The sequence below is a fragment of the Eschrichtius robustus genome, chromosome 14 (genome assembly GCF_028021215.1).
Source record: "Eschrichtius robustus isolate mEscRob2 chromosome 14, mEscRob2.pri, whole genome shotgun sequence".
Lineage (NCBI taxonomy): Eukaryota > Metazoa > Chordata > Mammalia > Artiodactyla > Eschrichtiidae > Eschrichtius > Eschrichtius robustus.
In genome coordinates, this window is record NC_090837.1 from 36,231,136 (window position 1) to 36,244,741 (window position 13,606).

Here is a 13,606-nt window from a genome sequence, read left to right on the forward strand (position 1 = left end):
GAGTCGGTTGTGGTTGGTTAAAGGAAAATCAAAGAAGAAAAAAAAAAGTTAAAATATGTTAATATCTCAAGATATACCTCTAGCCATATAGGCCTTTACCAACTTTCTCCTGATGCATTAACTTTAATTTCCATGTCATCTAAGGAACTAACTTTGAATAAAACATCTTAAATTTTAAAAATTAACTGTTTGTGTTTTCACTTTTTGGTTATAAAACATTGATTACTTTTCCTTCAAAAATCCATGCAGTTGAATTTTTTCTTTATATACAAAAAATAATACTTAGCACTTACTGAGCTCTTCAACAGCCAGTACTTCTACAAGGACTTTACATTTTCTTGTTCAATCTGGCGGCATGTGGGATCTTCCCAGACCAGGGATTGAACCTGTGTCCCCTGCATTGGCAGGCAGATTCATAACCACTGCACCACCAGGGAAGTTTTTACATTTTTATATTTACTTCATATATATAAAAGAGTATATATAATCTAGATGTCTGTTAAAAGACAAACATACGTGTAGCCACCACCCAATTTAAGAAAAAGAGTATTCCTGCTACTTTGAAGGCCCCAGTGAACCCCTCCCAAAATGTCATCTCTCTACTACTGAGGTAATCTCTATTCTGAAATGTGTAGGTATTTTTTTCCTTCTGTTTATAATAGATTCTTTGGTTTTTAAATGTTTTTGAATTTATATACCATAAAAGAAAAACAATATACTCCTGCTGTGTGTGTCCTCTGCTCTCAATATTCTTTTTTATTTTATTTTATTTATTATTTTTGGCCGAGCCACACAACAAGTGGGATCTTAGTTCCCTGACCAGGGATTGAACCCTCTCCTCCTGCATTGGAAGCACAGAGCCTTAACCACTGGACCTCCAGGGAGGTCCCTGCTCTCAATATTCTACCACAACACTATCTCACTTCTGACCCCAGATGTGTAGGTTTTCCACACATCAAACAATCTGTGACACCAGGTGGGCATCCTACAGTTTAATTCAATTCTGACACTATCTACCTAGAGAAAGTGTCAGATCCCACAGGTTAAGGGTTCCTGTAGGACTGCCCCCTTCCCTGCTTCAGATGCCCAATCACAAATCCAGGTTGTTACCTGTGCTTCTAACCCAATAGCTATAAGTCAGAGGGTCCCATGACCCTCTTTGCAGTTTCAATTCATCCTTTAGAGAAGCTCACAGAACTCAGGAACACAATTTACTTGCTAGTTTACAGGTTTATTAGAAAAGGTACAAATCAGGAAGAGTTAGATGGAAGAGATGCATCGTGCAAGGTATGGGGAATGGCTGTGGAGCTTCCCTGCTCTCTTTGGGCTTCCACTCTCCCAGAACCTCTATGTGTTCATCAACACAGAAGCTCTCCAAATCCTGCCTTTTGGGGTTTTTTTGGAGGCTTCACTATGTAGGCAAGATTGATTAAATAAATCTCTGGCCATTGCTGACTGATTCAACATCCAGCTCCTCTGCCCTCCTGGGAGGTACAGAGGAGGACTGAAAGTTCCAGCCTTCTAATCCCAGTTGGTTCCCTTGGCAACGAGCCCCCATCCTTTGAGGCTTTCCAAAAATCCCCTCGTTAACATAAACTCAGATGTATCCCTCATTAACATAAACTCAGATGTAGTTGGAAGGGGCTTGTTATAAATAACAAAAAACACCGTTATCATTCTTAACACTTAAGAAATTCCAGGGTTTTGGGGACTATGTGCCAGGAACAGTGGACAAAGACTAAATAATATATATTCCATATTATAAATCAAAATATTGCATATACATTTATACATTCTTCTGCAACTCTTTTTTTGCTCAACGTATTTGTGAGATTCAGTCATGTTGATGCGTGTAGCTGTGTTTCATTCTTTTTTTTACTGCTATATAGCATTTCTTGATATGAATACACCACAATTTTTCCATTTTCCTACCAATGGACATTTTAATTATTTCCAGGATTTGGGTTTCTTGTTTGCTTGTTTTTGCCTCTTTTTTTTTAAATTTTGTTTTTGTTTTTGTTTTGGCCTTTTTAAAATCAGGCTCCTATGAATATTTGTGTGTGTATTCTGATGTTCTTATGCAACGGATATACTGCACAGCATATATGTCAAGTGTCATAGAGTGTGTGTATTTACAAATTTACCCGATAATGCCGAATTATTTCCCAGTAGGATAGAAGAGTTACTGCTTCTCCATTTTCTTGTCAACACTTAGGAGTGTTTTTTACTTTAAAAAATTTGTCAATCTGGTGGATGTAAATTAGTATTTCATTGTGGTCGTAATTCGCAGTTCCCTCCTTATAAATGTGATTGAGCATCCTTCCATATGTTTACTTCCTAATTGTGTTTCCTCTTCTGTGAAATGCCTGTTCATGCTCTGTACTTATTTTTCTATGGGTTTATTTTTTTCCTATTGATTACTAGGAGTTCTTTATATATCATGGCTACTAAACTTCGGTTGGTTATATGTCTTATTAACAACTTTCCCTAGTTTGTGGCTTGTATTTACTCTTTCTGTGATCTTTCAATGAGCAGTAGTACTTGATCTTAATGTGATTAACTTTATCAATCATTTCCATTATCATTTGTCTGTTTTTAAGAATTCCTGGGAATTCCCTGGTGGTCCAGTGGTTAGGACTCTGCACTTTCACTGCAGGGGGCACGGGTTTGATCCCTTCTGGTTGGGGAACTAAGATCCTGCATGCCACACGGAAAAAAAAAAAAAAGAATTCCTCTACTACCAAGGTTTTCTCAAATTTTATTCTTCAAGTTTAAATTTTTTCCATTAAAAAATTTTGTCTTTATTTCATATGGAGTTGATTTCTATGCATGATACTGAAAAGGGATCCAATTTCTTTTTTTAATGAATAATTGTCTGAGCATCATTTATTGAACAGGTAGTCCATCTTTTCCCTGCTATAACCTGTGTAACTTTTGTCACATACCAAGTTTCCATAAATGCATGCTTCTGTTCTTGGATTTTCTAGTCTGTTCTATTGGTTAATTTCCCCCCCTCTCTGCTAATATTGCACTGTCTTAATTATCTAGCTTTATTATGTTTTGAGATCCTATTGGGCAAACCACACCACCTTATTCTTCTTCAGGAGTGTCATGCAGTTGGTTCTTAAGTGTCACTGCAAGAATGATGACTTCCTCCTCTTCTTACTCAGTGTTTTCTCACTTTAGAGACACTTGAGATTGTGGTCGACTGCATTTCCATGGTAGCAAAACCCATGGTTCAATAAGGAACTGAGTACATTATAAGCTTTTTAAACTGACTGTATTGCTTACTATTAAGGACTTAGCTGTGCTCATTATGAGATGCCACAAACCCTTTTTCATCTTGTTCTTAAGTACCCTGTGCATTTTGATTCAATTACAGCACTAACACCAGGTTCCGTAACAGCACAGAAGGATCAAATTTTCTAATCACTCACTGCTTATATAAAAATTTCTCCTTCTTGGGTTTTCATGATTTTCACCCAGCTGAACTAAATGGGAAAACATGATTCTGCTGATTTTGTTTGTATATATACATGCATGTGGCAGTACTTTGAAGAGGAATAAAGTTGGAAATGTTCTCCCCCAAATTCTAAAAGCAAAATTGACCCTCTGGACTAGAATGATGTGCTGCTTTATCCTGTGACTTCTCCATCCCCTCATGCCCCAAACTGAGAAGGACGGCTATCAGCAGTCAGAAGCAATAGAAAAATTTTCTACATGTGAGTGGCATAATATGATCTGTTCTAAAAAACATAACTTTGGCAACAGTGTTACATTCTGTGCAGACACCATTTTGTACAGACTATACCTTATTCACATGATCAGTAAAGTGACAGTTATTAAGGATCTATTATCATTTGTTCACTCATCAGATACTTATTATGTGCCAACTAGATGGTGAAGTTACAAATCAAAGTTCCCATCTTCCCCATGCTCATATTCTACAGGGGGAGATGGAAACAATCTAACAATTAAATATACAGAATGTCAAGTGGCGATCAATGCGCTATGGAGAAGAATTTCAAAGGATGTGGAGTCCCAGGGGCTGGAGGGTCACAATTTTATATAGTGGTCAGAGAACATTTTCTGATAAGGTGACATTTGACCAGAAAGTGGAAGGAAGTGAAGGAGCAAGTTGTAAAGGTCTATGAGACAAATGGTCCTGGCAGAGGGAAAAACAAGTACAAAGATCCTAAGTTCTGAGCATGGGTGGCATTATGACAGTAATAGAGGATGCAAACAGACAGATAAATGGGGGAGAGAAGGAATAATGGGAAGGGCCTTATAGGTCACCATGATAACTCTGGCATTCATGCTGAAGGAAATGGGAAGTACTGAGGGACTTTGAGCAGAGGTGTGATAGGGTCTGACATATTTTTATTTTATTTTATTTTTGGGGGTGTCTGACATAATTTTTAAAAATATTTGTTTATTTATTTGGCTGCACCAGGTCTTAGTTGTGGCATGTGGATCTAGTTCCCTGACCAGGGATCGAACCCAGGCCCCCTGCATTGGGAGCGCAGAGTCTTAACCACTGGACCACCAGGGAAGTCCCCTGACATATTTTTAAAGAGAACTTCTTTGACTGCTATGTTGAAAACAGACTGTAAGGGGCCAAACGTAGAAACCAACAGACCAGTCAGGAGGCTGATTCAATAATCCAGACAAGAGATAAGAGGGCTTGATCTATGCTGGTAAAGGTGGAGCTGAAGTGAGGTGGTCAGATTCTGGATATATTTTAAAGGGAAGCTAAAAGATTTGCTAATGATTTGGATGTGTGGTATGTGAAAGAGGGAGGCATCAAACCATTCTCCAAAACATGTGGCTCCCTGGGAAGTGCGGTGCATACTTGCATATTTTTGGCTACCCAGCCTCTCTATCCCTTCTTATGTTTGGAGAATTCCCCATCATATAAATCTAGGCGTCAGACAGAGCACAACACCAACTGAAGGTGTGGCTACCAGTGCCAGAAACAACTTGTTCCAGTCTCCCAGGCTGCTGAGGTACACCCATGTGACCAATCAGACATTAATGGGGCGTCCAGCTCGTGAAGGCAACAGAGACACCCTTAGCCCAGTGTGGAGTGGTGTTTGCTGTGCAAGGGGCAGTGGTGTCCTCATGGGACCTGTTCATGAAGTTAACTATGCTCTGGCCAAGTAATTTTCTAGTAGGGTTTGCCAGCCCCCCAGCAAATCTACAAGCTACACAGTTGCCTAGTCAAAAATACTGTTTCTGCTTTTATTTTTTAAAAATTATTTTTAAACATCTTTATTGGAGTATAATTGCGTTACAATGGTGTGTTAGTTTCTGCTTTATAACAAAGTGAATCAGCTATACATATACATATATCCCCATATCTCCTCCCTCTTGTGTCTCCCTCCCACCCTCCCTATCCCACCCCTCTAGGTGGTCACAAAGCACCGAGCTGATCTCCCTGTGCTATGCGGCTGCTTCCCACTAGCTATCTGTTTTACATTTGGTAGTGTATATATGTCCATGCCACTCTCTCACTTCGTTCCAGCTTACCCTTTTTAATTTTTTAAAAAAATTTTGGCCATGCCAGGCAGCATGTGGGATTTTTAGTTCCTCAACCAGGGATCGAACCAGGCCCCCTGCATTAGAAGGATGGGGTTTTAACCACTGGACCACCAGGGAAGTTCCTGTTTCTGCTTTTAAAAGAGCCAGAGATAGTTTCTTTTCCTTGTAAATAAAAACCCCAGTTGATATATTAGGGATTAATATTCCTACTATGAATGTTATCGTATTAATAGCTGCCATTCATTAAGTGATTGAGGCACTTATATCAATTAATTCTGCTAGATAAATATTATTCCTATATTAGAATTGAGGAAACTGAGACATAAAGGATAAATCACTTGCCCAAGGTCATATGGCTAGTAATTGACAGAGCCAGGACTAAAATCCAAATTTATCTGACTCCAAAGCTTGAACACTTATACACTACAGATAAGTTCATTTGGGGTTCATATAATATTGTGAACTATCATTTTTCCATTCATTGAGCCCTCTGTATAACCTCTATGTATATTCACAAGTGTTAAATTTCCTTGAAATCCTGAAGTGCTGAAATAGTAAGATGTGTCATTGTTTTGAAAACTCATCATAGTCTGGTGAAAACCATAAATCTAATTCAAAATAAACACTAATGTTTGTTAGCTTTGTTTGAAATTTGGGCAAACTTTTCTGAAAGTTTCAGTTTTAATAGATCTTGTTTTGATCAGTAAGAATTTGGAGGTAAAGTTCTATATTGGCAAATACACCAAGCTCTTTTCCAGATGGCATCTATTACCACTGAGACATTGTAGTATGAGAGCTGACATTAAGTACTACAGCAGACTCAAAAGCACACACTTTTTGTGCTCTTTTAAATAACTTAGCTAAAATATCTATAGTTACCTAAAATATAGGGCTGGCTGATGGTTTTGAATATTTGAAACTCGCTGCTTAAAAAAAAATGTTGCTTACTAATAAGAGGAGTGACTAAAAAGGAACGAAACTGGATTGTCAGAAAAGAAATTGCGGTTTGTGAGCCTCTGAGAAGCTCTCCGAGGAGGAGCACGTTATAATAAACACCTTGTTTTAATGGTACAGCATTAAAGAGGTGATGTGGTGTTAGGGGCATGAAAACTGAGCTAGAAGTGAGAACACCTGCTCCCAAGCGCCAAACCTACCCCCTCTCTAAGCTATGCAACTCAGGGCAATTCCACAAATACTGAGCACAAGATTAACAAGGCAGAGATGAATAAAACAGACAAGGAATATAGAAAACTGTGATGCCTTATTAGAAGTGTTCATTCATTTATTCATTAATCCATTCAGCATTTGTTGCCAGTTACATGCCTATCGTGCATCAGGTGCTGGGGTTTCAAAGATGAACAAGAAAAAGCCCTCCCTGCCCCCCACCTCAGTCCTCCCAAGGAGCCAGTGGCCCAGGAAATAATGACCAACCTTACTGTGGCACTGACATTCTACTCCGCCCTCCCACAGATTTCCGTGGCCCTTCCCAGCTCTTCCTTTCGCTACCAGCCACCTCCCCACACCCTTAGTTTAGCTCACTGGACTCAATTTAGACCTTATTCCCCCAAGTAAGACTTTCCTGCCCCGGGGGGGCTGCCTCTCCCTCCCCAATACCTCCTGGGCCAAAATGATCTTTAGACACCTCAAGCTCTGAAAATATGACTGTTTCCCACTCCATAGATAAAAATACAAACAATACAAAACTATAAAATAAGGAAAACTATATATAATTAATCTGCTCTTCCAGATATTCTAAACCTTGGAAAGTCAAATGCAATTTATCCTTACACTGGACATGTCCGAGAACATACCAACTTTTGCATACACATTCACGGGGTTCATTGATTTTCTGAGGTCCATCATGGTCCCCAGATGATACTAAAATACTGTTTATTCCAGAATTAAGAAAGGAGTCAGATCCTTAAAGGCCTGGACTCACCAGAAGATTCTGTACTCTGTCAGGATGACAATGGGAGCAAGGAGCTGTTGAAGGTTTTTAATCTCAGATGGGGAGTGCTTACATTTGCACTTCAGCAAGTTCTGTCGAGCTGTAGTATAGAGAATGGATTACAAGGGCTTACCTAATAACTTGCTGGAGGCTGTTATAGAAACCCAGGCAAGAGATTATGGTTAACTGCTAAAGGGTACTGGTTTCTTTTGTGGAGGAGGTGATAAAAAAATATCTAAAATTAGATGGTGGCAGTGGTTGTGCAACTCCTGGAATATGCATAAAATCATCGCTTGTATCCATTAAAGGAGTGAATTTTATGGTATGGGAATTATAGCTCAATAAAGATGTTTTCAAAAAAGCAACAGATTAAAAAAATAAAAACTCTCACACTAAACAAATAAATGAATAAATAAGTAGGGGCTTCCCTGGTGGCGCAGTGGTTGAGAGTCTGCCTGCCAATGCAGGGGACACGGGTTCGAGCCCTGGTCTGGGAAGATCCCACATGCCACGGAGCAACTAGGCCCGTGAGCCACAATTACTGAGCCTGCGCGTCTGGAGCCTATGCTCCGCAACAAGAGAGGCCGCGATAGTGAGAGGCCCGCGCACCGCGATGAAGAGTGGCCCCCACTTGCCGTAACTAGAGAAAGCCCTCGCAGAGAAACGAAGACCCAACACAGGCATGCATGCATGCATGCATGCATGCATGCATAAATAAATAAATAAATGGATCATCACATTAAAAATAAAAGTAAATAAAAGAAGTCATGGTTGGGTTACAGACCTATATGAAAGACTTTCAGAAGATAAGAGAAGGGAGTGAGGAGAGGTAGGAGTCAAGGATGACTCCAGGTTTTGGGTTTAGGCCACTGGGTAGATGAGGAGGAGGAGACATGTAAGTGATCCTGATGCAATGGAAGGGATTCTGGAGGGAACAATACAAAAGACTGGAATTGCCCCAGGAAGACTCCAGAGACTCTTTTTTTTTTAAAAAAAAATAAATTTATTTATTTATTTATTTATTTTTGGCTGTGTTAGGTCTTTGTTGCTGTGCGTGGGCTTTCTCTAGTTGTGGCAAGGGGGGGCTACTCTTCATTGCGGTGCACAGGCTTCTCACTGCAGTGGCTTCTCTTGATGCAGAGCACGTGCTTTAGGCACACAGGCTTCCGTAGCTGTGGCATGTGGGCTCAGTAGTTGTGGCTCGAGGGCTCTAGAGTGCAGGCTCAGTAGTTGTGGTGCACGGGCTTCATTGCTCCACGGCATGTGGGATCTTCCCGGATCAGGGCTCACACCCATGTCCCCTGCATTGGCAGGCGGATTCTTAACCACTGCACCACCAGGGAAGCCCCTAGAGACTGTTGCCTTGAAGAAAGGAAGGACAAATTTACTTGCCCTCAGTGCAAGAGTGTCAGACTTCTTTCTGAAGAAGCCAGAAAGACTGGCTCACCAAATTCAAAACACAAATACTTAAAGGGGAAAAAAAGGCAAAACTATCAAGGGTACCAAGTTTTCATTAGTCTGTTCATGGTGGGGAAAAAAAACCACACCAACTCTCTCACACAACCACCATATTTACAAAAGTCACCTATGCTTTCAGACACCAGCATAACAAAGATCAGGGATAACATTGTCTCAAGAGTCCAGGTTTGTAGGAAAATTTTCAGGGTTTTTTATTCTGGAGACCAGAACCGGTCAGGATGACCCTACTATTTTCAGTTTATCTAGGAGTGCAAATGGTTTTATCATGTTCCTAACTGTAGTATATGACGTGCTTAATCATTTTGGAAGCAGAACAAAGTGCCAGGTTTGCTTCTATAGGAGATTAGTAACAGGATAAAGCATGCAGAAGAAAAGAAAGGATGCAGCAAGGATAGGACTGATAGCACGTAAGCATGGAGTTAGTGGGTTGGGCATGGCAGGTGTCTGAGGCAAGGAGGAAGTGTTACAGGGGGAAGTAGTCACTGTTACTGGGGCTCCTGTCAGCCCCGTGTGGTCACTCAGGTGCATCATAGGGCCTGTGAAGACACATAGCAGTCAGGTCAAGTAGTTTCTAAGCTTTGACTTGGGCTCCAAATAAAATGTTGGATATTTGGAAGTATCCAACATTGTAGATACCTGGAAGTATCCAAGATTGTAGTACTTGGGGAAAATGGAACTGAACACCCAAGGGGGATCCTACTCAAATGGTTGCAGAAAGATGTTGCCTGCCTCAAAGTGGGTTACCTTCTTAAGGATTTAACAGCAGCCCAACTTGGATGCCTCAGGCTTCATCTGGTGGCAAATAATAAATAAGGTATTTCTAGGCTTCTTTAGAAAGAAAGACTCAAAGCTTACAGGAACTCATCACCTCCTGCAATAACAAACTAAAGGCTCCACATTTGGCAACAGAAGGCAAACTTATACACAGGCTCTATAGGATAGAAGACTTCAAAGCTCCAAACTTCCCGTGGGGAATCTCTTTCTGTTGCTGCCACCACTAGCTCCTCTTTAAGACTCTAACACCTTCATGAACATAGATCCCCTCTTTAATTGCTGGCAGCACAGCTGAGATTCTGCTGGGGTATTCAGACTGTAGTATGCATAAGAAAAACCTGTCAGGGGTGTTTAAGACACAGATTCGTAGCTTCCATACCTAGATATTTTATTTTATTTTTTAAAATAAATTTATTAATTCATTTATTTATTTTTGGCTGCGTTGGGTCTTCGTTGCTGCACATGGGCTTTCTCTAGTTGCAGCGAGCAGGGGCTACTCTTCGTTGCAGTGCGCGGGCTTCTCATTGGGGTGGCTTGTCTTTGTTGAGGAGCACGGGCTCTAGGCATGCAGGCTTCAGCAGTTGTGGCACGTGGGCTCAGTAGTTGTGGCTTGCAGGCTCTAGAGCACAGGCTCAGTAGTTGTTGTGCATGGGCTTAGTTGCTCTGCGGTGTGTGGGATCTTCCCAGACCAGGGCTTGAACCCATGTCCCCTGCATTGGCAGGCAGATTCTTAACCACGGTGCCACCAGGGAAGTCCCTTATTTTACTTTTTAATATTTATTTATTTGGCTGTGCTGCATCTTAGTTGCGGCATGCGGGACCTGTAGTTGCAGCATACAAACTCTTAGTTGCTGCATGTGGGATCTAGTTCCCCACCAGGGATGGAACCTGGGCCCCCTGCATTGGGACGGGGGAGTCTCAGCCACTGGACCACCAGGGAAGTCCTCATACCCAGATATTTTAAATCAATCAAGTATGGGATAGGACTTTTTATTTTTGACAACTTCCAAGTGATTCTAACAGTGGTAGTCCAAATATGACATTTTGAGAAACACTGGACCAAAGAAGACAAAAAGGGTGATGAATATATAAAAGGCTATATAGTCTGATTTACAAAATGCAGCTGAATCATTTGCAGCGTATAGCACTTGCCTTCAAATGGGCAGAGAAATCTTCCTCTAACAATTGGTAGTTCCCGGAACACGTCTACATACATATAGCTGATTCACTTCATTGTACAGCAGAAACTAACACAACATTGTAAAGCAATTTTACTCCAATTAAAAAAAATATATATAGGGGATTCCCTGGTAGCACAGTGGTTAAGAATCCTTCTGCTAATGCAGGAGACACAGGTTCGAGCCCTGGTCCAGGAAGATCCCGCATGCCGCGGAGTAACTAAGCCTGTGTGCCACAAGTACTGAAGCCCGTGTGCCTAGTCCATGCTCCGCAACAAGAGAAGCCACCGCAATGAGAAGACTGCGCACCGCAACGAAGAGTAGCCCCCGCTTGCCGCAACTAGAGAAAACCCGTGCACAGCAGCGAAGACCCAACACAGCCAAAAATAAATTAATTAATTAATTTAAAAAAATGTAGTCCCCAAACTAAGCCCAGAGAGAAAACACAGGTTTCCCCCATGGACAGTTTCTTGAAAGAGAAACTGTTTCACTTTCCTGAAAGAGATCTAAGCTCTTTCCTAAAAACTGGATATTTCTCATCCTCCCCCTACAGGGCAGTTGGCCTGTTACAGAGTTAGAATACAGCATCCCCACAAGAGATACATAAGTATTATAGCAAGTAGCTCATTTACTTTTACATAACCATATAAGTTATGAAGAACAAGGATGGCTTGTACTTTTCACATTCCTCAAGTCTTTTTTTTTTTTTCTTTAGTTCTAAACACTCTCAGCAATAGTTCAATTCAGGTTGACCTTTGCCAAGCCCAGGCCAGTTCCTCCTTATAGACCCTCCCCCAGCTTGAAGTGAACATCACTCCTATAATTGCCCCACTGCTGTCCCATGGGACTTAGCTCCTAATACCTCTGGAATGTAATCTAGAGAAGAAATACTCTCCAAAGCAAACAGTAAGTTTGTAGAAATAAAACTGCATGAATCACACTGGATTCATTGCACATCGCATCTCCATTCCCAATCATACATAGATGAAGCCTGGACTTTTTCAAAGAAGTTTAGTTGGAGCAAAATACGCAAAAAATTCTCTCAGTTTTCATGTTTTTGTTCTTCAGTTTTAGAGTAGATGTTTCCTGCTTCTACAGCTGTTGGGTGTGTCCTTCCTCCTGTTCCTGTGCTCTAAATCTAAAAAAAAATAAGGCTTCTCAAAAAAGAAGAAAGTACTCGAGCAGAATCACAAGTATATACACACACACACATATGTGCACGTGCACAAATTCACACAGGGTCCCATGAATGTTTTAGACTTTCAGATTCATAGCATCTCAACCCTTTCCATTTTCGAGAACGTTTTTGCCTTACGTTGCAAAACTAAATCTGTTCAACCCTGTTGCTTTTTCAGAACAAAGGGAAGTTTATACCAAATAGTGTATTGTCTCCAGTTTTGCTAGCCTGAGACAGAAACTGCTTGCTACTCAAAGCCAAATTCCTCAAGGTGTTCTAACTCAAAGCCAACCACAACAGGAAGGGGAAGTACAGTACATGCTCAGTGTAATTTTGCTGTTCTTTCCCCATGTGCCTAAGTCTTCTCACAGAGTAGAACACCCATGGAAGTGCAGGAAACAGCTTCCGGGTATCCGAGGCGGGGTTCACCTTAGATATTCCAACAACTGCTGAGTGGCCTCTTATCTCCACGTAAGCTAAATTCCCCATTTTCCTCTGCTCAGCTGAATTTTTCCTCGAGTGCTCTTCTAGAACCACAACCCTACTGAGGCTTTTCCATGGCTTTCTGGTCAGCCAAATTACTTTCCCCAAACAGGACCTCTAACTCTAATTAGGACCTGAGAAAGAGCAAAGCCACTCTGCTAGCAGTCAGACTGTGATAGACAATGTTATCAACAGGGCGCAGTCAGGCCAACAAGACCGTGTCTGTAACCAAACATAACTAAGGGTATGCTGCAGTTGCAAAAATGACTAACAAGCCATCCTTTCTTAGAATCAACCGGCACGAGCCCGAACCCCACTCTGTCTTACTGAGACATCCCATGATTAGTTCTTCCTCACTGCAGTGAGTTCAATAAACCCAACTTTTTTCTATAGGTGTGGCCTGGTGGTCTTTTCTTTGGTTGGTGGCTTTAACTGGCTTTTGCTGGCTCTGGTGGCTTCTTCAGCTCTGAGTGCTGTCTCATAGAATTGGAGTTCCCCAACTCTCCCTCCCCCTAGAAGCCCCCTTACTACCTTCCTGCTCAAAGTGTCAGAGCCACTTGAGCCTCGCCCCCTTCTCCACGGCCAACTTCATTTCTGGCCTGATTCATTGCCACAGCTTTCCTTGCTTGGCTGAGAATGGACAATTTCAAATAATCAGCTGCTCCACCTCTCTAAATTCCTCTTCCAAGAGGTGAGGCATGAGGGTGTAGGTATAAGAGCACATCTGGGATTCCTTTTCCAGGGTCCAAATAACTTGAACCTTGACCCTCCTGGTGCCTTGAAATCCAAGTCTCTCAAATAGACCTAACCTCATCTCCCCTACTGCAAAGCTGGCAGGTACCTAGGGAATCAGTTTGACAACCATTCCACTTCTCTCCCAGCATGCTGGTGGAGTTTTGCATTCTCTACTCTCATGAGCAAAGGACATAAGGGCCTTCTCTTAAGACCACTGGGTAACTACATTTTTCTCTAATTTGTAGAGAACAGACACTCTACTTCTGAGGCTGGAAGATAAGCAGGGAGTAA